This window comes from Engystomops pustulosus, chromosome 1 (genome assembly GCF_040894005.1).
Source record: "Engystomops pustulosus chromosome 1, aEngPut4.maternal, whole genome shotgun sequence".
Classification (NCBI taxonomy): Eukaryota; Metazoa; Chordata; class Amphibia; order Anura; family Leptodactylidae; genus Engystomops; species Engystomops pustulosus.
The window spans coordinates 39,622,323-39,648,350 of record NC_092411.1 but is presented as its reverse complement, the minus strand read 5'-3'; the positions used below and the strand labels follow the sequence as shown (position 1 = coordinate 39,648,350).

At 43.0% G+C, this 26,028-nt stretch overlaps 1 long non-coding RNA gene across 1 annotated transcript; it reads right to left on the bottom strand.

Moving 5' to 3' along the window:
* Positions 1–6,127: 6,127 nt before the first annotated feature.
* On the bottom strand, positions 6,128–26,028 carry LOC140070905 (uncharacterized). The gene is made up of 3 exons (XR_011849013.1): positions 25,888–26,028; positions 7,547–7,629; positions 6,128–6,624 (listed from the first exon to the last, which is right to left on the bottom strand). It is a non-coding gene; the product is annotated as an uncharacterized lncRNA (long non-coding RNA).

Genomic DNA, 26,028 nt, shown 5'->3' with positions numbered 1-26,028 from the left:
CCTAGGCGATAAAAGGCACACCGCCCAAGAACTATTACAGGGCATCACGGCGCAGACTGATCTGTGGCTGGCACCGCTGAACCTGAAGCCAGGCATGGTTGTGTTTGACAACGGCCGTAACCTGGTGGCGGCTCTGCAACTCGGCAGACTGACACATGTGCCATGCCTGGCCCATGTGTTAAATCTCATAGTTCAGCGTTTCCTCAAGACATACCCCAATCTGTCTGATTTGCTCACGAAGGTGCACCGCATCTGTGCGCATTTCAGGAAGTCCAGCATAGATGCTGCCACTCTCAAGGCAGCGCAGCGCCGCCTCCAACTGCCCGCTCACCGACTGTTGTGCGACGTGCCCACGAGGTGGAATTCAACATTAACCATGTTATCCAGAGTTTACCAGCAGCGCAGAGCGATTGTAGACTGCCAGATGTCAACTTCCACCAGAACTGGTAGTCAGGTCAGTCAGCTTCCTCAAGTCTACAATGAGGAGTGGACGTGGATGTCTGATATCTGTCAGGTGCTGAGTAACTTTGAGGAGTCAACACAGATGGTCAGTGGCGATGCCGCCATCATGAGCCTCACCATCCTCTGCTTGGCCTGTTGAAAAACTCTCTGGTCAGCATGAAGTCGGAAGCTTTGCACTCGTCACAAGAGACGGGGGAAGAAGATTCCCTTGTTGATAGCCAAAGCACCCTTAGGTCTGTTTCTCAGCGCATATCGGAGGAGGTGGAGGAGGATGAGGAGGAAGAGGAGGAGAATGTTGGCGAGACAGAAGAGGGGACCATTGTTCAGTCCTTCACTGTTCAGCGTGTATGGGCAGAAGAAGAGGAGTTGGAGAAGTTGGAGGAGGAGGAAATGGGCAGTCAGGCCAGTGAGGGGAGTGAATTTTTGCGCGTTGGGACTCTGGCGCATATGGCAGATTTCATGCTAGGCTGCCTATCCCGTGACCCTCGCGTTCAAAGAATTTATTCCAGCACCGATTACTGGGTATTCATTCTCCTGGACCCACGGTACAAGCAAAATCTTTCCACTCTCATCCCTGGAGAGGAAAGGAGTGTGAGAATGCATGAATACCAGCAGGCCCTGGTGCACAAGCGGAAACAGTATTTCCCTTCTGACAGCGCTAGCGGCAGAGGGCGTACTTCTGCGGGACAAGTAGCGAGGGAGAGTAGGCGAGCAGGCAGCTTGTCCAGCACTGGCAGGGGTACGCTTTACAAGGCCTTTGCCAGTTTTATGTCACCCCAGCAAGACACTGTCACCTGTCCCCAGTCTCGGCAGAGTAGGGCTGATCTTTACAGAAAGATGGTGAGGGAGTACGTAGCTGACCATACCATCGTCCTAAATGATCACACAGCTCCCTACAACTACTGGGTTTCAAAGCTGGACATGTGGCACGAACTGGCGCTGTACGCCTTGGAGGTTCTTGCCTGCCCTGCCGCTAGCGTGTTGTCCGAGCGGGTTTTCAGTGCAGCTGGTGGCATCATCACCGATAAGCGTACACGCCTGTCGACTGACAGCGCTGACAGGCTGACGCATATCAAGATGAATAAAGCCTGGATTTCTCCGGATTTTCATTCTCCAACAGGTGAAAGAAGCTCAACCTGAATAATGTATGCACTCCTCCTCCTCATTGTCCTCCTTCTCCTCCTCTTTGTACACTAAAGCTTAGTAAACTGGCTATTTTTTGCCAGGGCCAACTGGCTCTAGCTATAGTACTCTATGTATTTAATTTTTCTGGAGGGCCACCTACCCGGTCCTCTGTTTTAAGCAATTTTTGGGAGTGCCACATACAGGCACTAAATCTATTTAATTTTTCTGGAGGACCACCTACCTGCTCCTCTGGTTTGAAAACTTTTTTGGACTGCCACATACAGGCACTCAATTTATTTAATTTTTCTGGAGGACCACCTACCTGCTCCTCTGGTTTGAAAACTTTTTTGGACTGCCACATACAGGCACTATCCAAATTAAATTGTCTCCATAGCAGCCTCCACATGTCGTCTTTTTAGCTGGCTCCACACGTTGTCTCCATTGCTACCTCCACACGTCATCGCCATAGCTGCCTCCAAAAGTCGTCCATATAGCTGCCTCCATACATGGTCTCCTTATCAAACGAACTGTGTCAGGCAGAATTTTGGGTTGTTTTCATGGATTCCACATCAAAGTTGTTAACTTTGTCGCCACCCTGCTGTGTAATCCACAAAATATACTGGCAAACTTTTATCATTTACCAATATTATTTCAGCGCTTCTTGCGCATCTGTTTACATTCCCCTCACCCGCCATATCCTAAACTTATAAGAACACTACTACACTTGATCTTATACAAAAGGTTCTTAGAAGTGCTGTTTGGGGAGTAGCCTAGAGACAGGGGCTTGGATTGGCGAAAGCTCGCCTGGCAGCGGAGCGCCAGCTCCATCTCAAGATCCAACTAACATAGTTTTAACTGCAGCACCTTTAATCTACTACTAGTTCACTGCCTCCATACATCGTCCCCTTATCAAACGAGCTGTGTCGGGCAGAATTTTGGGTTGTTTTCATGGCTTCCACATCAAACTTGTTAACTTTGTCGCCACCCTGCTGTGTAATCCACAAAATATACTGGCAAACTTTTATCATTTACCAATATTATTTCAGCGCTTCTTGCGCATCTGTTTACATTCCCCTCACCCGCCATATCCTAAACTTATAAGAACACTACTACACTTGATCTTATACAAAAGGTTCTTAGAAGTGCTGTTTGGGGAGTAGCCTAGAGACAGGGGCTTGGATTGGCGAAAGCTCGCCTGGCAGCGGAGCGCCAGCTCCATCTCAAGATCCAACTAACATAGTTTTAACTGCAGCACCTTTAATCTACTACTAGTTCACTGCCTCCATACATCGTCCCCTTATCAAACGAGCTGTGTCGGGCAGAATTTTGGGTTGTTTTCATGGCTTCCACATCAAACTTGTTAACTTTGTCGCCACCCTGCTGTGTAATCCACAAAATATACTGGCAAACTTTTATCATTTACCAATATTATTTCAGCGCTTCTTGCGCATCTGTTTACATTCCCCTCACCCGCCATATCCTAAACTTATAAGAACGCTACTACACTTGATCTTATACAAAAGGTTCTTAGAAGTGCTGTTTGGGGAGTAGCCTAGAGACAGGGGCTTGGATTGGCGAAAGCTCGCCTGGCAGCGGAGTGCCAGCTCCATCTCAAGATCCAACTAACATAGTTTTAACTGCAGCACCTTTAATCTACTACTAGTTCACTGCCTCCATACATCGTCCCCTTATCAGACGAGCTGTGTCAGGCAGAATTTTCAGGTGTTTCACCAGATACATAGTGGAACGCGGCCCATCTGTCGCCGCCATGCTGGAGACCTGAAGTTGCAATTATAGCAGCGCAATATGGATGCCCCATACTGTCGCTCTTAATCATGGAACCATTTCCGTAAAAACAATTAAAAATAGAACCACTATGCTATTCCATTATTCCTAGGTGAAATATTCAAATGACCCGGCCTGCTTTGAAAATTATAATTTTTTCAAAGTAAACGCTTCTGGCCCCCAGGCCCATTTTGGGTGGGGAGGAGCCGAGAGACAGGGGCTTGGACAGGCGAAAGCTCGCCTGGCAGTGGACCGCCAGCTCCATCCCAAGATTAGGCAGCCTCAGAGGCATCCATGCATGCTGCCCCTGCTGTTTCCTGTCCATTTTGCCTCCACGATCCTCCACAGCGTCCACCAATGTCTCATTTCAACTCTCTATACCCCAGACGCTGGAGCACGAGAGGATATGCAGCACATCATCCCCTTATCAAACGAGCTGTGTCAGGCAGAATTTTCAGGTGTTTCACCAGATACATAGTGGAACTCGGCCCATCTGTCGCCGCCATGCTGGAGACCTGAAGTTGCAATCATAGCAGCGCAATATGAATGCCCCATACTGTCGCTCTTAATCATGGAAGTCGTCTCCATGGCTGCCTCCACATGTCGTCCCCTTATCAAAAGAGCTGTGTCAGGCTAATTTTTCGGGTGTTTCACCAGATACGTTATGGAACTTGGTCACTATGTCGACACCATGCTGTGTTATCGACTAAATATACCGTCAACCTTTTGTTCACATAGGAAATCATTTCACCTCCTTTGGTGAAACCTGAGTCCATTTAGGGTATGTCGCCATGCCACTCTCTAGCCTGCCGCTGCTGCCGCTGCCTCTGCATGCCGTCCCCTATAGTGTCAGGGTCAATTATTGGATGTTTTAGATGCTATCTAGCCTCATTCGGTCACTCTGTCATGGCCATGCTGTTGCCCATAATTTTGGCATAATGGTGCGATTCAGCAGCCTCAGAAGCATCCATGCATGCTGCCCCTGCTGTTTCCTGTCCATTTCTGTGGTGTTTCCATCCTTTTCTGAGGTTCCCAGGTGTTTGGCCAAGCTTCCCTGTGCAGGGCCTTGGTCCCCTTGAAGAATGCTCGAGTCTCCCATTGACTTCAATGGGGCTCGTTATTCGAGACGAGCACTCGAGCATCGGGAAAAGTTCGTCTCGAATAACGAGTACCCGAGCATTTTAGTGCTCGCTCATCTCTAATCCTGACACGTGTAAAAGATTTTTGCCTAATTTAGCTTCTAAAAGGCAAAAATCCTTCTTTCCCTTCTTTGTACCCATACAACATTTTATATGCACATATGGGGCAATTCTATGCCAGGGAGAAATAGTTTTACACATTTTTGGGGGTTGGTTTATCTTTTATCCCTTGTGGCCTAAATTAGGGGTAAGAGATACTTTTTGGGGAAAATTTTTCACATTTTTCCATTTTAGACACCTGTAATGGCACATACTCTGTAATGGCACATATTATACCATATTATACCTTGCTAAATTCTACAATGGATGTACTTTTCCAAAATGGTGTCCTTTGGAGGGGCTCTGTTTTGGTACCAATAGGGCTCAAACATTTTTCATTCATATTTGTCCTCCAAAAAATGAACTGTGCTTTTTTCCCTTCTAAGTGCTCCCCTGTGCCAATTCAGCAGTGTACAGTGGGATTATGGGTATTACTCAGAAGGAATTGCCCCAAACATTGTAACATGCATTTTACTTTTTAACCCCTTGTTAAGTTGCAAATTTTAGTTTTCAATGAATATATTGTCATAAATAAATAAATATTGCCTAAATTTTTCAACTAACATGAAGTAGAATGTGTCAAGGAAAAACAATTTCAAAATGACCTGGATATGTTAAAGAATTCCTAAGTTATGACCACTGTCACCTCCTGTGCGCCTCAGTGTGCCCCCACTCTGTGCAGCCGCTACTCATGCTTCTGGGTTCTCGGCTGTGTGCGCACATTCCCATCTCCTAGGGAGCGTGCACCGGCTTCAGAAGATTTAAAGCCCAGTGCGCCGTTAATTGGCGCTGACCTTACCCAGAATTCTATTTAATCCTGCTCTCCCTGCACATCCTGCCGGATCCTAGTGCTTATGCCTATGAGAAAGCGGTTTTCTGTGCCTTGCGCTAGTGATTGGATTTCCCGTTGTGACCCCGGACCTGCTCTTGACTTTGCTCCTCCGCTGCCAGCCCTGACCTCTTGCTTGGTCCCTGCCCTTGAACCACTGCCACCTGCCTTGACCATCTGCCTGTCCCCGACTACGAGAGTGCCTGCTGATTCTGTACCTCGACCTTGGCTGCCACCGTGGACAGGTCGCATCTGTGGACCGACCCAGGAGGTACCACGACGCAGCAATAGCAACCTACTTTGCGGCGGGCTCTGGTGTCCGCTTATGTCATCATCCACGGTGGTCCAGAGGATCCACTACCTCCGATCCTGACAACCACTTATAGTGACACATTTCAGATTTCAAAAAATTGACTGAGTCAGGAAGGTGCAAAATGGTCAAGTCGTGAAGGGGTTAAACCAGTGTGTGCGTTTTGTTTTCTTTTGTTGCATTTATGTATTTCATTTATTTTTATGTTTAGGCTTATATTATACTTACATTTCTAGTGCCTTTTTTAGATTTTTTCCGTTGCCATACCCTAACACTAAAGGTACTTCTACCCATTACCCTTTGTTAAGCCATTACTTGAAGCCAAAGCAACAAACATAATGTTTTTTTAAAAAATGAATGAAAGCACAAAGCCAGTTTTCAGGACTGTATTACAAATCAAAGTGTAAAAAATATAAAACATATACATTATACAGTGTGAAGAGGACTAAATGGGATATTGCTCTTAATCCTAGGTAATGTTGCCTTGACTGGATAAAGGGATCTCAGATGTATCCATGATGAAATGTGGGGCTATTAGGACAGGTGGGTGGCTGTCAGTAGCCCAGTACCAAGGCTCTGAATGTTTATATTGTTTATATTGTTGCTGGTTCTTCTTTTAAAGTACAAGGATCCTATAGAAGACATCTTCTGAGGTGTCTGCATGGTGGTTCTTTAGTTGATCATTGATTGCTGCCTCCACCATTGTGCTCCTAATTGTGTCTTGCTGCCGTTGCTGTTGGCATTTCATAGGACTGTGTACAAACGGGGGCGTTGTTATCCTAGTCAGGAGGTCATGTGTTGGCTCCCTCCTCCTCTTGCTAAATAGCTTCTTCTTTTTTTGCTGAATCACCATCTCAGGCTTCTCCTGTACTCTGCTGGATTTTTTAACAAGATATTGTTTAATATGATTTTGAGTACAGAAAAAGATATTCCCTTTAACCAAAATAAACTCATTCTATCTGTCTAGGACCAGTATAAAGAGGAACACATTCTTTCACCCATGCAAACATTTAAGAAACTTTACAAAAATGTTTAAGTGAGACATATTTAAAGGAACCTGACACCACATTTCTCACAAATACAGCTTGTGGCAGGTTCCCTAAGAGCCCTATTAACTAACTGACACCCTTATTTCAGCTAAAAATTGTTTCACACCTCCACTAAATCAGAGTTAAAAACTTACCCGGTATCCAGTGGTATCCAAAGCAAGCCGGGGGATGAGGAGTGGTCTAATGTGATCAGGTTGACAGCATCTCAGGTCCTTTAGCCTCCTAACATTAACAAACTGTACACCTTGCACATATCTGACCACATAAAATCATAACATGCCAGCATACACTTCTAATCCTCTACATGCAGGCTGCTGATTTCATGTGCTGAGATATATGCTTGGTGTACAGTTTGGTAATGTTAGGAGACTAAAGGACCTGCAATGATGTTGCCCTGGTTACATAACATTACTTTTGCATACTGAGAAAGATAAGGAGGAGCTGCTGGATTCAGCCCACCTCAGCTCGCTATAAATATCACTGGATACCAGACAAAATTATAAAGCTGAATATATGGGGATCTGAGGGAAACAATTTTAGCTAAAAGAAAGGTGTCAGTTTGTTACTAAGACTACTTAGTTATGGAAACTAGCCACTAGCTGTGTTTGTGAAAAATATGGTGACAGGTTCCCTTTAAGGAAAGTAAAATGGAACTTCCATCTTGCATAAGCTCATGAAAGATATGCAAGGGAAAAAATTCATTTAAAACATTTTATAACATTTTATAAAATGAAATGAAAACACTTACTTTTCAACATCTGTGAGGTCTATTAAAATCTGTAGCTGTTGCAGGTAGAAATAATGACTTTTTGGAGCTTTTCTGAATTGATTCTAGGAGGAAGCTCACCAGGCCGGATATTTTTGAATGAAAAAAATAGAGAAAAAACAAGGTTTGCAAAATTTGTAGAAAATTAGCAAGGTACAAAAACACAAGGCAAAATAAGAATTTTCCCTCATCCATGGAAAACAGACATTGCACAGAGTGCGGATGAGGCACATAGCTGCCGATGAAAAGCCGCGCATCATTCGAAAATATGATAAAAGAATTCAATTTAGGCAAATGGAATAAGAAATAATGAAAGCATGCATGAAATGAAACAAAAGCACGCATGTGTCGCTTCCCCGCCCAGGTCCGCCGGAGTTCACCATCTTCTTCCCGGTGCATGTAAGGGTGTGTCTTGCGACACAATTTTGAATGTAAAATCCTGCGCTTAGTTTGAATCAAGGAAACTTGATGAAAATGCGGTCCGTGGACCCTTAGTAAATGTGCCCCAATGTTCTCCACCCATCCCTAGAGCATTGAGGTTCCTCTCAAAGGAAAGGGGCAGCCGAGCCAAAGCTGCAGACGGTTGTCTGTATCCTGTAATTTTACATTCTTGTAACAATAACATATTATTTCCCCTTGTTCCAACAAAATATAAACCCTTGTATTTCATATAACCAATATTTTATCAATATGTAGGTCACATAATAACTTATTTGGAATGGGTCAAGTTTTCCCAACCTTACACTTGCAATTCCAAATACAGTTAGCCCATGAGTCCACATCAGGTCTAGAGCATGGAAGATGAAGTTCCCTCCAGGCCCTTCATTTGTGGAATCCAAACTGCCTCAGCATTGCATGGGGGCCCTTTCTAATACAGACAATGTCCTCCACCCATTCCTAGAGCATTGAGGGGCCTCTCAAAGGAAGTGGGCAGTCGAGCCGAAACTGCAGACGGTTGTCTGTATCCTGTAATTTTACATTCTTGTAATGATAACCTAAATTTCCCCCCTTGTTTCAATGAAAAATAAACCCTTTTATTTCATATAACCAACATTTTATCAATATGTAGGTCACATAATAACTTATTTGGAATGGGTCAAGTTTTCCCAACCTTACACTTGCAATGTCAAATACAGTTAGCCCATGAGGTGCTAATGCACAAAGTCCACATCAGGTCTAGAGTATGGAAGATGAAGTTCCCTCCAGGCCCTTCATTTGTGGAATCCAAACTGCCTCAGCATTGCATGGGGGCCCTTTCTAATACAGACAATGTCCTCCACCCATTCCTAGAGCATTGAGGGGCCTCTCAAAGGAAGTGGGCAGTCGAGCCGAAACTGCAGACGGTTGTCTGAATCCTGTAATTTTACATTCTTGTAATAATAACTTAATTTCCCCCCCTTTTTTCAACGAAATATAAACCCTTTTATTTCATATAACCAACATTTTATCAATATGTAGGTCACATAATAACTTATTTGGAATGGGTCAAGTTTTCCCAACCTTACACTTGCAATGCCAAATACAGTTAGCCCATGAGGTGCTAATGCACAGAGTCCACATCAGGTCTAGAGTATGGAAGATGAAGTTCCCTCCAGGCCCTTCATTTGTGGAATCCAAACTGCCTCAGCATTGCATGGGGGCCCTTTCTAATACAGACAATGTCCTCCACCCATTCCTAAAGCATTGAGGGGCCTCTCAAAGGAAGTAGGCAGTCGAGCCGAAACTGCAGACGGTCGTCTGTATCCTGTAATTTTACATTCTTGTAACGATAACATATTATTTCCCCTTGTTCCAAAAAAATATAAACCCTTGTATTTCATATAACCAATATTTTATCAATATGTAGGTCACATAATAACTTATTTGGAATGGGTCAAGTTTTCCCAACCTTACACTTGCAATGCCAAATACAGTTAGCCCATGAGGTGCTAATGCACAGAGTTCACATCAGGTCTAGAGTATGGAAGATGAAGTTCCCTCCAGGCCCTTCATTTGTGGAATCCAAACTGCCTCAGCATTGCATGGGGGCCCTTTCTAATACAGACAATGTCCTCCACCCATTCCTAGAGCATTGAGGGGCCTCTCAAAGGAAGTGGGCAGTCGAGCCGAAACTGCAGACGGTTGTCTTTATCCTGTAATTTTACATTCTTGTAATGATAACCTAATTTTCCCCCCTTGTTTCAATGAAATATAAACCTTTTTATTTCATATAACCAACATTTTATCAATATGTAGGTCACATAATAACTTATTTGGAATGGGTCAAGTTTTCCCAACCTTACACTTGCAATGCCAAATACAGTTAGCCCATGAGGTGCTAATGCACAGAGTCCACATCAGGTCTAGAGTATGGAAGATGAAGTTCCCTCCAGGCCCTTCATTTGTGGAATCCAAACTGCCTAAGCATTGCATGGGGGCCCTTTCTAATACAGACAATGTCCTCCACCCATTCCTAGAGCATTGAGGGGCCTCTCAAAGGAAGTGGGCAGTCGAGCCGAAACTGCAGACGGTTGTCTGTTTCCTGTAATTTTTCATGCTTGTAACAATAACATATTATTTCCCCATGCTCCAAAAAATATAAACCCTTGTATTTCATATAACCAATATGTTATCAATATGTAGGTCACATAATAACTTATTTGGAATGGGTCAAGTTTTCCCAACCTTACAGTTGCAATGCCAAATACAGTTAGCCCATGAGGTGCTAATGCACAGAGTCCACATCAGGTCTAGAGTATGGAAGATGAAGTTCCCTCCAGGCCCTTCATTTGTGGAATCCAAACTGCCTCAGCATTGCATGGGGGCCCTTTCTAATACAGACAATGTCCTCCACCCATTCCTAGAGCATTGAGGGGCCTCTCAAAGGAAGTGGGCAGTCGAGCCGAAACTGCAGACGGTTGTCTGTTTCCTGTAATTTTACATTCTTGTAACAATAACATATTATTTCCCCATGCTCCAAAAAAATATAAACCCCTGTATTTCATATAACCAATATTTTATCAATATGTAGGTCACAAAATAACTTATTTGGAATTGGTCAAGTTTTCCCTACCTTACACTTGCAATTCCAAATACAGTTAGCCCATGAGGTGCTAATGCACAGAGTCCACATCAGGTCTAGGGTATGGAAGATGAAGTTCCCTCCAGGCCCTTCATTTGTGGAATCCAAACTGCCTCAGCATTGCATGGGGGCCCTTTCTAATACAGACAATGTCCTCCACCCATTCCTAGAGCATTGAGGGGCCTCTCAAAGGAAGTGGGCAGTCGAGCCGAAACTGCAGACGGTTGTCTGTTTCCTGTAATTTTACATTCTTGTAATGATAACCTAATTTCCCCCCTTGTTTCAATGAAATATAAACCCTTTTATTTCATATAACCAATATTTTATGAATATGTAGGTCACATAATAACTTATTTGGAATTGGTCAAGTTTTCCCAACCTTACACTTGCAATGCCAAATACAGTTAGCCCATGAGGTGCTAATGCACAGAGTCCACATCAGGTCTAGAGTATGGAAGATGAAGTTCCCTCCAGGCCCTTCATTTGTGGAATCCAAACTGCCTCAGCATTGCATGGGGGCCCTTTCTAATACAGACAATGGGGGTCATTTACTAAAGGCCCGATTCGCGTTTTCCCGACGTGTTACGCGAATATTTCCGATTTGCGCCGATTGTACCTGAATTGCCCCGGGATTGTGGCGCACGTGATCGGATTGTGGCGCATCGGCGCCGGCATGCGCGCGACGGAAATCGGGGGGCGTGGCCGAACGAAAACCCGACGTATTCGGAAAAACCGCCGCATTTAAAAACCGAAAAAGTGTCGCTTGGGGAGCGCTTACCTTCACTTGGTCCGAGGTGGTGAATTCCGGCGCGATGAGATGACTTTCAGCGCAGCAGCGCCACCTGGTGGACGGCGGAAGTACTACATTCATAAATCCCGGCCGGACCCGAATGCAGAGCAGAGAACGCGCCGCTGGATCGCGACTGGACCGGGTAAGTAAATGTGCCCCAATGTCCTCCACCCATTCCTAGAGCATTGAGGGGCCTCTCAAAGGAAGTGGGCAGTCGAGCCGAAACTGCAGACGGTTGTCTGTTTCCTGTAATTTTACATTCTTGTAACAATAACATATTATTTCCCCATGCTCCAAAAAATATAAACCCTTGTATTTCATATAACCAATATGTTATCAATATGTAGGTCACATAATAACTTATTTGGAATGGGTCAAGTTTTTCCAACCTTACACTTGCAATGCCAAATACAGTTAGCCCATGAGGTGCTAATGCACAGAGTCCACATCAGGTCTAGAGTATGGAAGATGAAGTTCCCTCCAGGCCCTTCATTTGTGGAATCCAAACTGCCTCAGCATTGCATGGGGGCCCTTTCTAATACAAACAATGTCCTCCACCCATTCCTAGAGCATTGAGGGGCCTCTCAAAGGAAGTGGGCAGTCGAGCCGAAACTGCAGACGGTTGTCTGTTTCCTGTAATTTTACATTCTTGTAATGATAACCTAATTTCCCCCCTTGTTTCAATGAAATATAAACCCTTTTATTTCATATAACCAATATTTTATGAATATGTAGGTCACATATTAACTTATTTGGAATGGGTCAAGTTTTCCCAACCTTAGACTTGCAATGCCAAATACAGTTAGCCCATGAGGTGCTAATGCACAGAGTCCACATCAGGTCTAGAGTATGGAAGATGAAGTTCCCTCCAGGCCCTTCATTTGTGGAATCCAAACTGCCTCAGCATTGCATGGGGGCCCTTTCTAATACAGACAATGTCCTCCACCCATTCCTAGAGCATTGAGGGGCCTCTCAAAGGAAGTGGGCAGTCGAGCCGAAACTGCAGACGGTTGTCTGTTTCCTGTAATTTTACATTCTTGTAATGATAACCTAATTTCCCCCCTTGTTTCAATGAAATATAAACCCTTTTATTTCATATAACCAATATTTTATGAATATGTAGGTCACATATTAACTTATTTGGAATGGGTCAAGTTTTCCCAACCTTAGACTTGCAATGCCAAATACAGTTAGCCCATGAGGTGCTAATGCACAGAGTCCACATCAGGTCTAGAGTATGGAAGATGAAGTTCCCTCCAGGCCCTTCATTTGTGGAATCCAAACTGCCTCAGCATTGCATGGGGGCCCTTTCTAATACAGACAATGTCCTCCACTCATTCCTAGAGCATTGAGGGGCCTCTCAAAGGAAGTGGGCAGTCGAGCCGAAACTGCAGACGGTTGTCTGTTTCCTGTAATTTTACATTCTTTTAACAATAACATATTATTTCCCCATGCTCCAAAAAATATAAACCCTTGTATTTCATATAACCAATATGTTATCAATATGTAGGTCACATAATAACTTATTTGGAATGGGTCAAGTTTTTCCAACCTTACACTTGCAATGCCAAATACAGTTAGCCCATGAGGTGCTAATGCACAGAGTCCACATCAGGTCTAGAGTATGGAAGATGAAGTTCCCTCCAGGCCCTTCATTTGTGGAATCCAAACTGCCTCAGCATTGCATGGGGGCCCTTTCTAATACAGACAATGTCCTCCACCCATTCCTAGAGCATTGAGGGGCCTCTCAAAGGAAGTGGGCAGTCGAGCCGAAACTGCAGACGGTTGTCTGTATCCTGTCATTTTACATTCTTGTAATGATAACCTAATTTTCCCCCCTTGTTTCAATGAAATATAAACCCTTTTATTTCATATAACCAACATTTTATCAATATGTAGGTCACATAATAACTTATTTGGAATGGGTCAAGTTTTCCCAACCTTACACTTGCAATGCCAAATACAGTTAGCCCATGAGGTGCTAATGCACAGAGTCCACATCAGGTCTAGAGTATGGAAGATGAAGTTCCCTCCAGGCCCTTCATTTGTGGAATCCAAACTGCCTCAGCATTGCATGGGGGCCCTTTCTAATACAGACAATGTCCTCCACCCATTCCTAGAGCATTGAGGGGCCTCTCAAAGGAAGTGGGCAGTCGAGCCGAAACTGCAGACGGTTGTCTGTATCCTGTAATTTTACATTCTTGCAACAATAACATATTATTTCCCCTGGTTCCAAAATAATATAAACCCTTGTATTTCATATAACCAATATTTTATGAATATGTAGGTCACATAATAACTTATTTGGAATGGGTCAAGTTTTCCCAACCTTACACTTGCAATGCCAAATACAGTTAGCCCATGAGGTGCTAATGCACAGAGTCCACATCAGGTCTAGAGTATGGAAGATGAAGTTCCCTCCAGGCCCTTCATTTGTGGAATCCAAACTGCCTCAGCATTGCATGGGGGCCCTTTCTAATACAGACAATGTCCTCCACCCATTCCTAGAGCATTGAGGGGCCTCTCAAAGGAAGTGGGCAGTCGAGCCGAAACTGCAGACGGTTGTCTGTACCCTGTAATTTTACATTCTTGTAATGATAACCTAATTTTCCCCCCTTGTTTCAATAAAATATAAACCTTTTTATTTCATATTACCAACATTTTATCAATATGTAGGTCACATAATAACTTATTTGGAATGGGTCAAGTTTTCCCAACCTTACTCTTGCAATGCCAAATACAGTTAGCCCATGAGGTGCTAATTCACAGAGTCCACATCAGATCTAGAGTATGGAAGATGAAGTTCCCTCCAGGCCCTTCATTTGTGGAATCCAAACTGCCACAGCATTGCATGGGGGCCCTTTCTAATACAGACAATGTCCTCCACCCATTCCTAGAGCATTGAGGGGCCTCTCAAAGGAAGTGGGCAGTCGAGCCGAAACTGCAGACGGTTGTCTGTATCCTGTAATTTTACATTCTTGCAACAATAACATATTATTTCCCCTTGTTCCAAAAAAATATAAACCCTTGTATTTCATATAACCAATATTTTATGAATATGTAGGTCACATAATAACTTATTTGGAATGGGTCAAGTTTTCCCAACCTTACACTTGCAATGCCAAATACAGTTAGCCCATGAGGTGCTAATGCACAGAGTCCACATCAGGTCTAGAGTATGGAAGATGAAGTTCCCTCCAGGCCCTTCATTTGTGGAATCCAAACTGCCTCAGCATTGCATGGGGGCCCTTTCTAATACAGACAATGTCCTCCACCCATTCCTAGAGCATTGAGGGGCCTCTCAAAGGAAGTGGGCAGTCGAGCCGAAACTGCAGACGGTTGTCTGTATCCTGTAATTTTACATTCTTGTAATGATAACCTAATTTCCCCCCTTGTTTCAATGAAATCTAAACCCTTTTATTTCATATAACCAACATTTTATCAATATGTAGGTCACATAATAACTTATTTGGAATGGGTCAAGTTTTCCCAACCTTACACTTGCAATGCCAAATACAGTTAGCCCATGAGGTGCTAATGCACAGAGTCCACATCAGGTCCAGAGTATGGAAGATGAAGTTCCCTCCAGGCCCTTCATTTGTGGAATCCAAATTGCCTCAGCATTGCATGGGGGCCCTTTCTAATACAGACAATGTCCTCCACCCATTCCTAGAGCATTGAGGGGCCTCTCAAAGGAAGTGGGCAGTCGAGCCGAAACTGCAGACGGTTGTCTGTATCCTGTAATTTTACATTCTTGCAACAATAACATCTTATTTCCCCTTGTTCCAAAAAAATATAAACCCTTGTATTTCATATAACCAATATTTTATGAATATGTAGGTCACATAATAACTTATTTGGAATGGGTCAAGTTTTCCCAACCTTACACTTGCAATGCCAAATACAGTTAGCCCATGAGGTGCTAATGCACAGAGTCCACATCAGGTCTAGAGTATGGAAGATTAAGTTCCCTCCAGGCCCTTCATTTGTGGAATCCAAACTGCCTCAGCATTGCATGGGGGCCCTTTCTAATACAGACAATGTCCTCCACCCATTCCTAGAGCATTGAGGGGCCTCTCAAAGGAAGTGGGCAGTCGAGCCGAAACTGCAGACGGTTGTCTGTTTCCTGTAATTTTACATTCTTGTAACAATAACATATTATTTCCCCTTGTTCCAAAAAAATATAAACCCTTGTATTTCATATAACCAACATTTTATCAATATGTAGGTCACATAATAACTTATTTGGAATGGGTCAAGTTTTCCCAACCTTACACTTGCAATGCCAAATACAGTTAGCCCATGAGGTGCTAATGCACAGAGTCCACATCAGGTCTAGAGTATGGAAGATGAAGTTCCCTCCAGGCCCTTCATTTGTGGAATCCAAACTGCCTCAGCATTGCATGGGGGCCCTTTCTAATACAGACAATGTCCTCCACCCATTCCTAGAGCATTGAGGGGCCTCTCAAAGGAAGTGGGCAGTCGAGCCGAAACTGCAGACGGTTGTCTGTATCCTGTAATTTTACATTCTTGTAATGATAACCTACTTTCCCCCCTTGTTTCAATGAAATATAAACCCTTTTATTTCATATAACCAACATTTTATCAATATGTAGGTCACATAATAACTTATTTGGAATGGGTCAAGTTTTCCCAACCTTACACTTGCAATGCCAAATACAGTTAGCCCATGAGGTGCTAATGCACAGAGTCCACATCAGGTCTAGAGTATGGAAGATGAAGTTCCCTCCAGGCCCTTCATTTGTGGAATCCAAACTGCCTCAGCATTGCATGGGGGCCCTTTCTAATACAGACAATGTCCACCACCCATTCCTAGAGCATTGAGGGGCCTCTCAAAGGAAGTGGGCAGTCGAGCCGAAACTGCAGACGGTTGTCTGTATCCTGTAATTTTACATTCTTGTAATGATAACCTAATTTCCCCCCCTTGTTTCAATGAAATATAAACCCTTTTATTTCATATAACCAACATTTTATCAATATGTAGGTCACATAATAACTTATTTGGAATGGGTCAAGTTTTCCCAACCTTACACTTGCAATGCCAAATACAGTTAGCCCATGAGGTGCTAATGCACAGAGTCCACATCAGGTCTAGAGTATGGAAGATGAAGTTCCCTCCAGGCCCTTCATTTGTGGAATCCAAACTGCCTCAGCATTGCATGGGGGCCCTTTCTAATACAGACAATGTCCTCCACCCATTCCTAGAGCATTGAGGGGCCTCTCAAAGGAAGTGGGCAGTCGAGCCGAAACTGCAGACGGTTGTCTGTATCCTGTAATTTTACATTCTTGTAACAATAACATATTATTTCCCCTTGTTCCAAAAAAATATAAACCCTTGTATTTCATATAACCAACATTTTATCAATATGTAGGTCACATAATAACTTATTTGGAATGGGTCAAGTTTTCCCAACCTTACACTTGCAATGCCAAATACAGTTAGCCCATGAGGTGCTAATGCACAGAGTCCACATCAGGTCTAGAGTATGGAAGATGAAGTTCCCTCCAGGCCCTTCATTTGTGGAATCCAAACTGCCTCAGCATTGCATGGGGGCCCTTTCTAATACAGACAATGTCCTCCACCCATTCCTAGAGCATTGAGGGGCCTCTCAAAGGAAGTGGGCAGTCGAGCCGAAACTGCAGACGGTTGTCTGTATCCTGTAATTTTACATTCTTATAATGATAACCAAATTTTCCCCCCTTGGTTCAATGAAATATAAACCTTTTTATTTCATATAACCAACATTTTATCAATATGTAGGTCACATAATAACTTATTTGGAATGGGTCAAGTTTTCCCAACCTTACTCTTGCAATGCCAAATACAGTTAGCCCATGAGGTGCTAATGCACAGAGTCCACATCAGGTCTAGAGTATGGAAGATGAAGTTCCCTCCAGGCCCTTCATTTGTGGAATCCAAACTGCCTCAGCATTGCATGGGGGCCCTTTCTAATACAGACAATGTCCTCCACCCATTCCTAGAGCATTGAGGGGCCTCTCAAAGGAAGTGGGCAGTCGAGCCGAAACTGCAGACGGTTGTCTGTATCCTGTAATTTTACATTCTTGTAACAATAACATATTATTTCCCCTTGTTCCAAAAAAATATAAACCCTTGTATTTCATATAACCAACATTTTATCAATATGTAGGTCACATAATAACTTATTTGGAATGGGTCAAGTTTTCCCAACCTTACACTTGCAATGCCAAATACAGTTAGCCCATGAGGTGCTAATGCACAGAGTCCACATCAGGTCTAGAGTATGGAAGATGAAGTTCCCTCCAGGCCCTTCATTTGTGGAATCCAAACTGCCTCAGCATTGCATGGGGGCCCTTTCTAATACAGACAATGTCCTCCACCCATTCCTAGAGCATTGAGGGGCCTCTCAAAGGAAGTGGGCAGTCGAGCCGAAACTGCAGACGGTTGTCTGTATCCTGTAATTTTACATTCTTGTAATGATAACCTACTTTCCCCCCTTGTTTCAATGAAATATAAACCCTTTTATTTCATATAACCAACATTTTATCAATATGTAGGTCACATAATAACTTATTTGGAATGGGTCAAGTTTTCCCAACCTTACACTTGCAATGCCAAATACAGTTAGCCCATGAGGTGCTAATGCACAGAGTCCACATCAGGTCTAGAGTATGGAAGATGAAGTTCCCTCCAGGCCCTTCATTTGTGGAATCCAAACTGCCTCAGCATTGCATGGGGGCCCTTTCTAATACAGACAATGTCCACCACCTATTCCTAGAGCATTGAGGGGCCTCTCAAAGGAAGTGGGCAGTCGAGCCGAAACTGCAGACGGTTGTCTGTATCCTGTAATTTTACATTCTTGTAATGATAACCTAATTTCCCCCCCTTGTTTCAATGAAATATAAACCCTTTTATTTCATATAACCAACATTTTATCAATATGTAGGTCACATAATAACTTATTTGGAATGGGTCAAGTTTTCCCAACCTTACACTTGCAATGCCAAATACAGTTAGCCCATGAGGTGCTAATGCACAGAGTCCACATCAGGTCTAGAGTATGGAAGATGAAGTTCCCTCCAGGCCCTTCATTTGTGGAATCCAAACTGCCTCAGCATTGCATGGGGGCCCTTTCTAATACAGACAATGTCCTCCACCCATTCCTAGAGCATTGAGGGGCCTCTCAAAGGAAGTGGGCAGTCGAGCCGAAACTGCAGACGGTTGTCTGTATCCTGTAATTTTACATTCTTGTAATGATAACCTACTTTCCCCCCTTGTTTCAATGAAATATAAACCCTTTTATTTCATATAACCAACATTTTATCAATATGTAGGTCACATAATAACTTATTTGGAATGGGTCAAGTTTTCCCAACCTTACACTTGCAATGCCAAATACAGTTAGCCCATGAGGTGCTAATGCACAGAGTCCACATCAGGTCTAGAGTATGGAAGATGAAGTTCCCTCCAGGCCCTTCATTTGTGGAATCCAAACTGCCTCAGCATTGCATGGGGGCCCTTTCTAATACAGACAATGTCCACCACCCATTCCTAGAGCATTGAGGGGCCTCTCAAAGGAAGTGGGCAGTCGAGCCGAAACTGCAGACGGTTGTCTGTATCCTGTAATTTTACATTCTTGTAATGATAACCTAATTTCCCCCCCTTGTTTCAATGAAATATAAACCCTTTTATTTCATATAACCAACATTTTATCAATATGTAGGTCACATAATAACTTATTTGGAATGGGTCAAGTTTTCCCAACCTTACACTTGCAATGCCAAATACAGTTAGCCCATGAGGTGCTAATGCACAGAGTCCACATCAGGTCTAGAGTATGGAAGATGAAGTTCCCTCCAGGCCCTTCATTTGTGGAATCCAAACTGCCTCAGCATTGCATGGGGGCCCTTTCTAATACAGACAATGTCCTCCACCCATTCCTAGAGCATTGAGGGGCCTCTCAAAGGAAGTGGGCAGTCGAGCCGAAACTGCAGACGGTTGTCTGTATCCTGTAATTTTACATTCTTGTAACAATAACATATTATTTCCCCTTGTTCCAAAAAAATATAAACCCTTGTATTTCATATAACCAACATTTTATCAATATGTAGGTCACATAATAACTTATTTGGAATGGGTCAAGTTTTCCCAACCTTACACTTGCAATGCCAAATACAGTTAGCCCATGAGGTGCTAATGCACAGAGTCCACATCAGGTCTAGAGTATGGAAGATGAAGTTCCCTCCAGGCCCTTCATTTGTGGAATCCAAACTGCCTCAGCATTGCATGGGGGCCCTTTCTAATACAGACAATGTCCTCCGCCCACTCCTAGAGCATTGAGGGGCCTCTCAAAGGAAGTGGGCAGTCGAGCCGAAACTGCAGACGGTTGTCTGTATCCTGTAATTTTACATTCTTGTAACATATATATATAACATATTATTTCCCCTTGTTCCAAAAAAATATAAACCCTTGTATTTCATATAACCAATATTTTTTATCAATATGTAGGTCAAATAATAACTTATTTGGAATGGGTCAAGTTTTCCCAACCTTACACTTGCATTGCCAAATACAGTTAATCCTTGTATTTCATATAACCAATATCCTCTGTGTAAAACTTTTTGTTGGTGCACCCTGTTGGAGCAGTGCAGGGAGCCGCAGATTCATGAAGAACATGTGCCAAAATTTGTGAATATGTCACATCCTGCACACAACACAGGCAAACTGCACATTACTTTCTATAAATGTGGACAAATATCCTCCTTTTAGGGGCCCACTTATGAGCTTTCAACTCCATCTGTGTACTTAGGAGGAACACAGATAGAGCTGTATCCAGGTATCACAGCCCTACTCTCTCTTGTGATAAATGTTTGCCGTTGCCGACACACATGTATTGCTATTGATCTTTCCAGCCCTACAAGATCCTACCCTATATATATGGGCACAGCATTGCACTACTACTACCATCCTCTATATACATGGGCACAGCGGTGTACTACTACTCCCATTGTTTATATATATGGGCATAGCACTGCATTACTACTAGCCCCCTGCATTTATATGGGCACAGCACTGTACTACTACTCCCATAATCCCAACCTTACAATTACTGAGCAACATACAGTTAGCTCATGAGTCCACTTTAGGTCTATGGTGCGGTAGATGAAATTTCCTCTCAAGGAAAGGGGCAGTCGACCCAAAGCTTCAGATGATTGTCCTTAATTTAGCTCTTACCTTAGTACATTTACTAGTACAGTCTAAAATAACCCTGCCAGCATTTAAGCAATTACATGAGGTATGTAGCAATTACATGACCTTTGATACATTAGATGAATGAATACAACAACTTAATGAAAAATATCTAACAGTATTAAATTTTATAAATTCATTAATACACAGATTTGGATTTCCAGAAGACGCCAGATACGCAAAATCTGCATCGGAGTGTAGTGGGGAGGGGATAACAGCGAGGCGGCGGAGAGGAGTCAGGTCAGTGATTGGTGTCAGCTAATCTTCACATCACAGTGAAGTCTCTATATATGTTTTATGGTAAATTACTAATAGATAACATTGTGTATACTGTGTATGGTGTGGATGAATACTGTATGGATACAGTCATCAGTATATCATGTCCTTAGTGCCACTGCTCCTGCTATACCACATCGGTGCATTACTACTTTTTTAATCAGTTTCTTACTGCTTTACGACTTTATACGCTGCAGCAGAAGGCAGTTAACTGTATATTTGTGGCAGCGCCTTAAGACAGGCACCTGTGAGAAGAGGAGGAAGTGCAGAATGAAGAGGAGGAAGTGCAGTGAGAAGAGTAGGAAGCGCAGTGAGAAGAAGAGGAAGCGCAGTGAGTAGAGGAGGAAGTGCAGTGAATAGAGGAGGAAGTGCAGTGAGAAGAGGAGGAAGTGCAGTGAGTAGGAGGAAGTGCAGTGAGTAGAGGAGGAAGTGCAGTGAGAAGAAGAGGAAGCACAATGAAAAGAGGAGGAAGCGCAGTGAGAAGAGGAGGAAGCGCAGTGAGAAGAGGAGGAAGCGCAGTGGGAAGAGGAGGAAGCGCAGTGAGAAGAGGAGGAAGTACAGTGACATCTCTCTGTGTATAGACTGCTGAGATTTTACAGCACCGCCTGAGACCTGCAGAGTGGTTTCTGGACAAAAAAAATCACGGGCGTTCCTCCGCCTGCTGTTACACGCAAAGAGAAGGAAGAAGAGGAAGCATCGGAAAGTAAGTATGTAAGTTTATTGTTTTATACACTCGAATATAAGCCGAGTTGGGGTTTTTCAGCACATTTTTTATGCTGAAAAACTCTGCCGATACACAAGTATATATGGTAATTGATATTGTTTGTGTAATGAAAAGTTTTGTAATTTTCCAATATACTTTCTGTATCAATTCTTCAGCGTTTATTTGATCTCTGCTTGCTGTCATTCTATAGGAAGCTTCATTGTTTACTTGCAGTGGATAGAAATCTGTCCATGGTATGTGATGGACACGGATGTGCAAGAGCCGTTATCATCATAGAGAGTAATGATACTAACGGCCCGTGCACCTGCCTGTCCATCAAATAACCATGGGCAGATTTCTATACACTGGATGTAAACATCTAGAATGACAGCAACCAGAGATCGAGAAAACCATGAGGAATTGGTACGGAAAGTATATTGGAAACTGTTATCATGATTACAGTTCAGCGCTTCTTTTTTGCAAGTAAGAGGGGACTCCTTGCATCATCTATCAAGATGAATGGGACACTGCACAGCCCATAATTCACTTTTCTACCTCGGCCTTGAGTTTTTTGAATTTTTAATGCCTCCCCACACTGAGGCTCTCTCGCCCAGGGACCTACTGAAACCTGCAGCCAACCCTGCTGAGCTGTGCACCTCTGCATTGACTGCAGTACAAGGTTACATTAAATTATACCTTATCTGTGATCCAAATGTATTAAATGAATCCACCAACTTTCAAATCGCCACAGAAGTAAAATCTGCATTGTGAGGGGCATTTTATACATTTTTCAACCATACACATCATGTTCCATAGCTATTTCTCACTGAAGAGAGAATTCTGTTTTTATTTTTATGACAATTAGTTTTTTGGTTCATCAGCAATACAGCAAGGTTACTACCTCGCTCCCTGAACCTTCAATTTACACAATGATTAAGGCTTTATACAATAAAGGCAAAAGAAAAATAAGATAATAAGTGCACCGTCAATTCCAGACTGCCTATTGGGGCACAGAGAGGCCATTGGAAAATCTCAGTCCTTGAACTGTAAGGAAGGATTTTTATAGTGAAAAGCAATAGAGACAAATATGATACAATCAGGATGCATGACGTGATAAATGATAGCCGCTCTATTAATCTCCCTATCACATGGATCCCACATCACCTGTGACCTGGAGGGTGCGCTGACCCCTGCCAGTCAGTGTTACATAGGGATAGGTAGGCAGAGTACATTCCCCACATTCATGATGATGAAATAGAATTTTTGCTGCTTTGTGCACCAAAAATTGAGCCAAAAACATTATTTGGATTTTAGAAGTGCAAGAAAAGTGTCCTGATTTCAAATTGTGCACCCAATAATAGAAAAGGCGTGCATGTCGGAAAAGGAAAAAAATTGGCCCACCAACACTTCATTAAAGGGCGCAAAAAAAGTCAATAAAATAGTCCTAAATTGAAAGAGTAAGAATGAGGCCCCTGCTCATAATAACTTACAGTCTGTGAGTTAAAGGGAAGATAAAGGAGGTGACAGGACGTATATAATGGTCCAGCGCCTGTATATACGATAGAGGGTAAATATATAATGGTGGGGTCTGACAGTAGAGATTCCCCCTGTAATTGGCAGAATGGGGAACAAGAAGCCCTTCTAATCTGCCTCGTGCTTCTAAGGACTTCTGGGATCAGTTTGTCCTGGGAGCGGTCAGGGAAGTCCCATAGAAATCAGCGGAGACTTAATGGACTAATGGGGTCGGCATATGATGTGAATACCCCCCTGCACCCACCACACCAGATATTTTTAGATTCTCCGGCCTTTAGAATTGCGCTATAACCTGCGCCAGGAACATGTGCATAGTTAGTGAAGGGCAGGTCTACAAATACCCCAGATTTATGAAAGGGGCTGAGGCTGAATGATAAATCTGTTAGACCACTAGATTGTCTTGGGTTAAGCTCCCCATACACTTAATACATGTGTCAGTTAAGCCCCCAGTTTTCTCTTACACAAAAATAAGAAAAATCAAGAGTGTTCAGTTGGTTGTGAATTGTGTGGTACTTTTTATACAGCCCCCATAAGCCAGAGAGGCCATTGGAAAATCTCAGTCCTTGAACTGTAAGGAAGGATTTTTATAGTGAAAAGCAATAGAGACAAATATGATACAATCAGGATGCATGACGTGATAAATGATAGACGCTCTATTAATCTCCCTATCACATGGATCCCACATCACCTGTGACCTGGAGGGTGCGCTGACCCCTGCCAGTCAGTGTTACATAGGGATAGGTAGGCCGAGTAATAAAGCCTTGTAGGTATGTAGGTTGTAGCAATTACCGTTAGGTCTGGGATTGTTGAGGCAGGAGACAGTTGAAATGTTAAACTGCCAGGATGTGCGGCGGCTGCAGAAGGGTCTCACTCTGTGCTCTGTACAGGGGTCACACTCATGGATGACGTCTTGTTCCCTAGATAAGTACGTCACTGCACTTCTTAGCTGGACTGGTCCTCTTCTAGATCTACAGAAGTCAGATTTAGAACTTTACAGCAACTGTGATGTCATAGAATGTCATTCCATGTGTATAATGTCACATCCCCAAGGGGGGCTAGCAAATAAATTGTACTAAGTGAAATAAAGTTTGTTTAAAAAACAAAACATAAATATGAACATCATTAAAAACATAAAAAAATTTTCAATAAACAGTGGTTCATTTTTTGGGTAAAAATGTGAAAATAATGTACACATTAGGTAAGAGTGCACACTGAAGATATAAATACAATGTCCCGGTATAGGAGTGTTCTTATGTTAAGGTTATGAACATTTTTTTTTTACTTCAAACACTTCCAGATAATTAAAGATAATCAATATGTGTAATGTACCAATGAAAAAGCATAAATAAGACCTCATCTCTTCCCAAAAAAAGTAAACATATTTTTAGCTGAAATAAATCTTCACTCAAATGGTTCCATCATAGTCCACAGCATTATAAAGACCACAGCAAGTATTTGCAAGACACAGTAAGACATTTTGAGGAGCATTCAAAAATTTTGCCGCAGGCTCCGTGTTTTTGGTGCCCAGATCATGCTATAATTTACTCTGGGATGTTAGATTGTGGTGCAAGGGGTTAATGGTTAATTGGCACATGACCGAAAAAGTTTAATATAGTCCCCACATTCATGATGATGAAATAGAATTTTTGCTGCTTTTTGCAGGTCTAAGTGTGCACCAAAAATTGAGCCAAAAACATTTTTGGGATATTAGAAGTGCAAGAAAAGTGTCCTGATTTCAAATTGTGCACCCAATAATAGAAAAGGCGTGCGTGTCGGAAAAGGAAAAAAATTGGCCCAGCAACACTTCATAAAAGGGCGCAACAAGGAGAAAAAAAAAGTCAATAAAACAGAATGAGGCCTCTGCTCATAATAACTTACAGTCTGTGAGTTAAAGGGAAGATAAAGGAGGTGACAGGACGTACATAATGGTCCAGCGCCTGTATATACGATAGAGGGTAAATATATAATGGTGGGGTCTGACAGTAGACATTCCCCCTGTAATTGGCAGAATGGGGAACAAGAAGCCCTTCTAATCTGCCTCGTGCTTCTAAGGACTTCTGGGATCAGTTTGTCCTGGGAGCGGTCAGGGAAGTCCCATAGAAATCAGCGGAGACCTAATGGACTAATGGGGTCGGCATATGATGTGAATCCCCCCCTGCACCCACCACACCAGATATTTTTAGATTCTCCGGCCTTTAGAATTGCGCTATAACCTGCGCCAGGAACATGTGCATAGTTAGTGAAGGGCAGGTCTACAAGTGCACCAGATTTATGAAAGGGGCTGAGGTTGAATGATAAATCTGTTAGACCACTAGATTGTCTTGGGTTAAGCTCCCCATACACTTAATACATGTGTCAGTTAAGCCCCCAGTTTTCTCTTACACAAAAATAAGAAAAATCAAGAGTGTTCAGTTGGTTGTGAATTGTGTGGTACTTTTTATACAATCCCCATAAGCCAGAGAGGCCATTGGAAAATCTCAGTCCTTGAACTGTAAGGAAGGATTTTTATAGTGAAAAGCAATAGAGACAAATATGATACAATCAGGATGCATGACGTGATAAATGATAGACGCTCTATTAATCTCCCTATCACATGGATCCCACATCACCTGTGACCTGGAGGGTGCGCTGACCCCTGCCAGTCAGTGTTACATAGGGATAGGTAGGCAGAGTAATAAAGCCTTGTAGGTATGTAGGTTGTAGCACTTACCATCAGGTCTGGGATTGTTGTGGCCGGAGACAGTTGAAATGTTAAACTGCCAGGATGTGCGGCGGCTGCAGAAGGGTCTCACTCTGTGCTCTGTACAGGGGGCACACTCATGGATGACGTCTTGTTCGCTAGATGAGTACG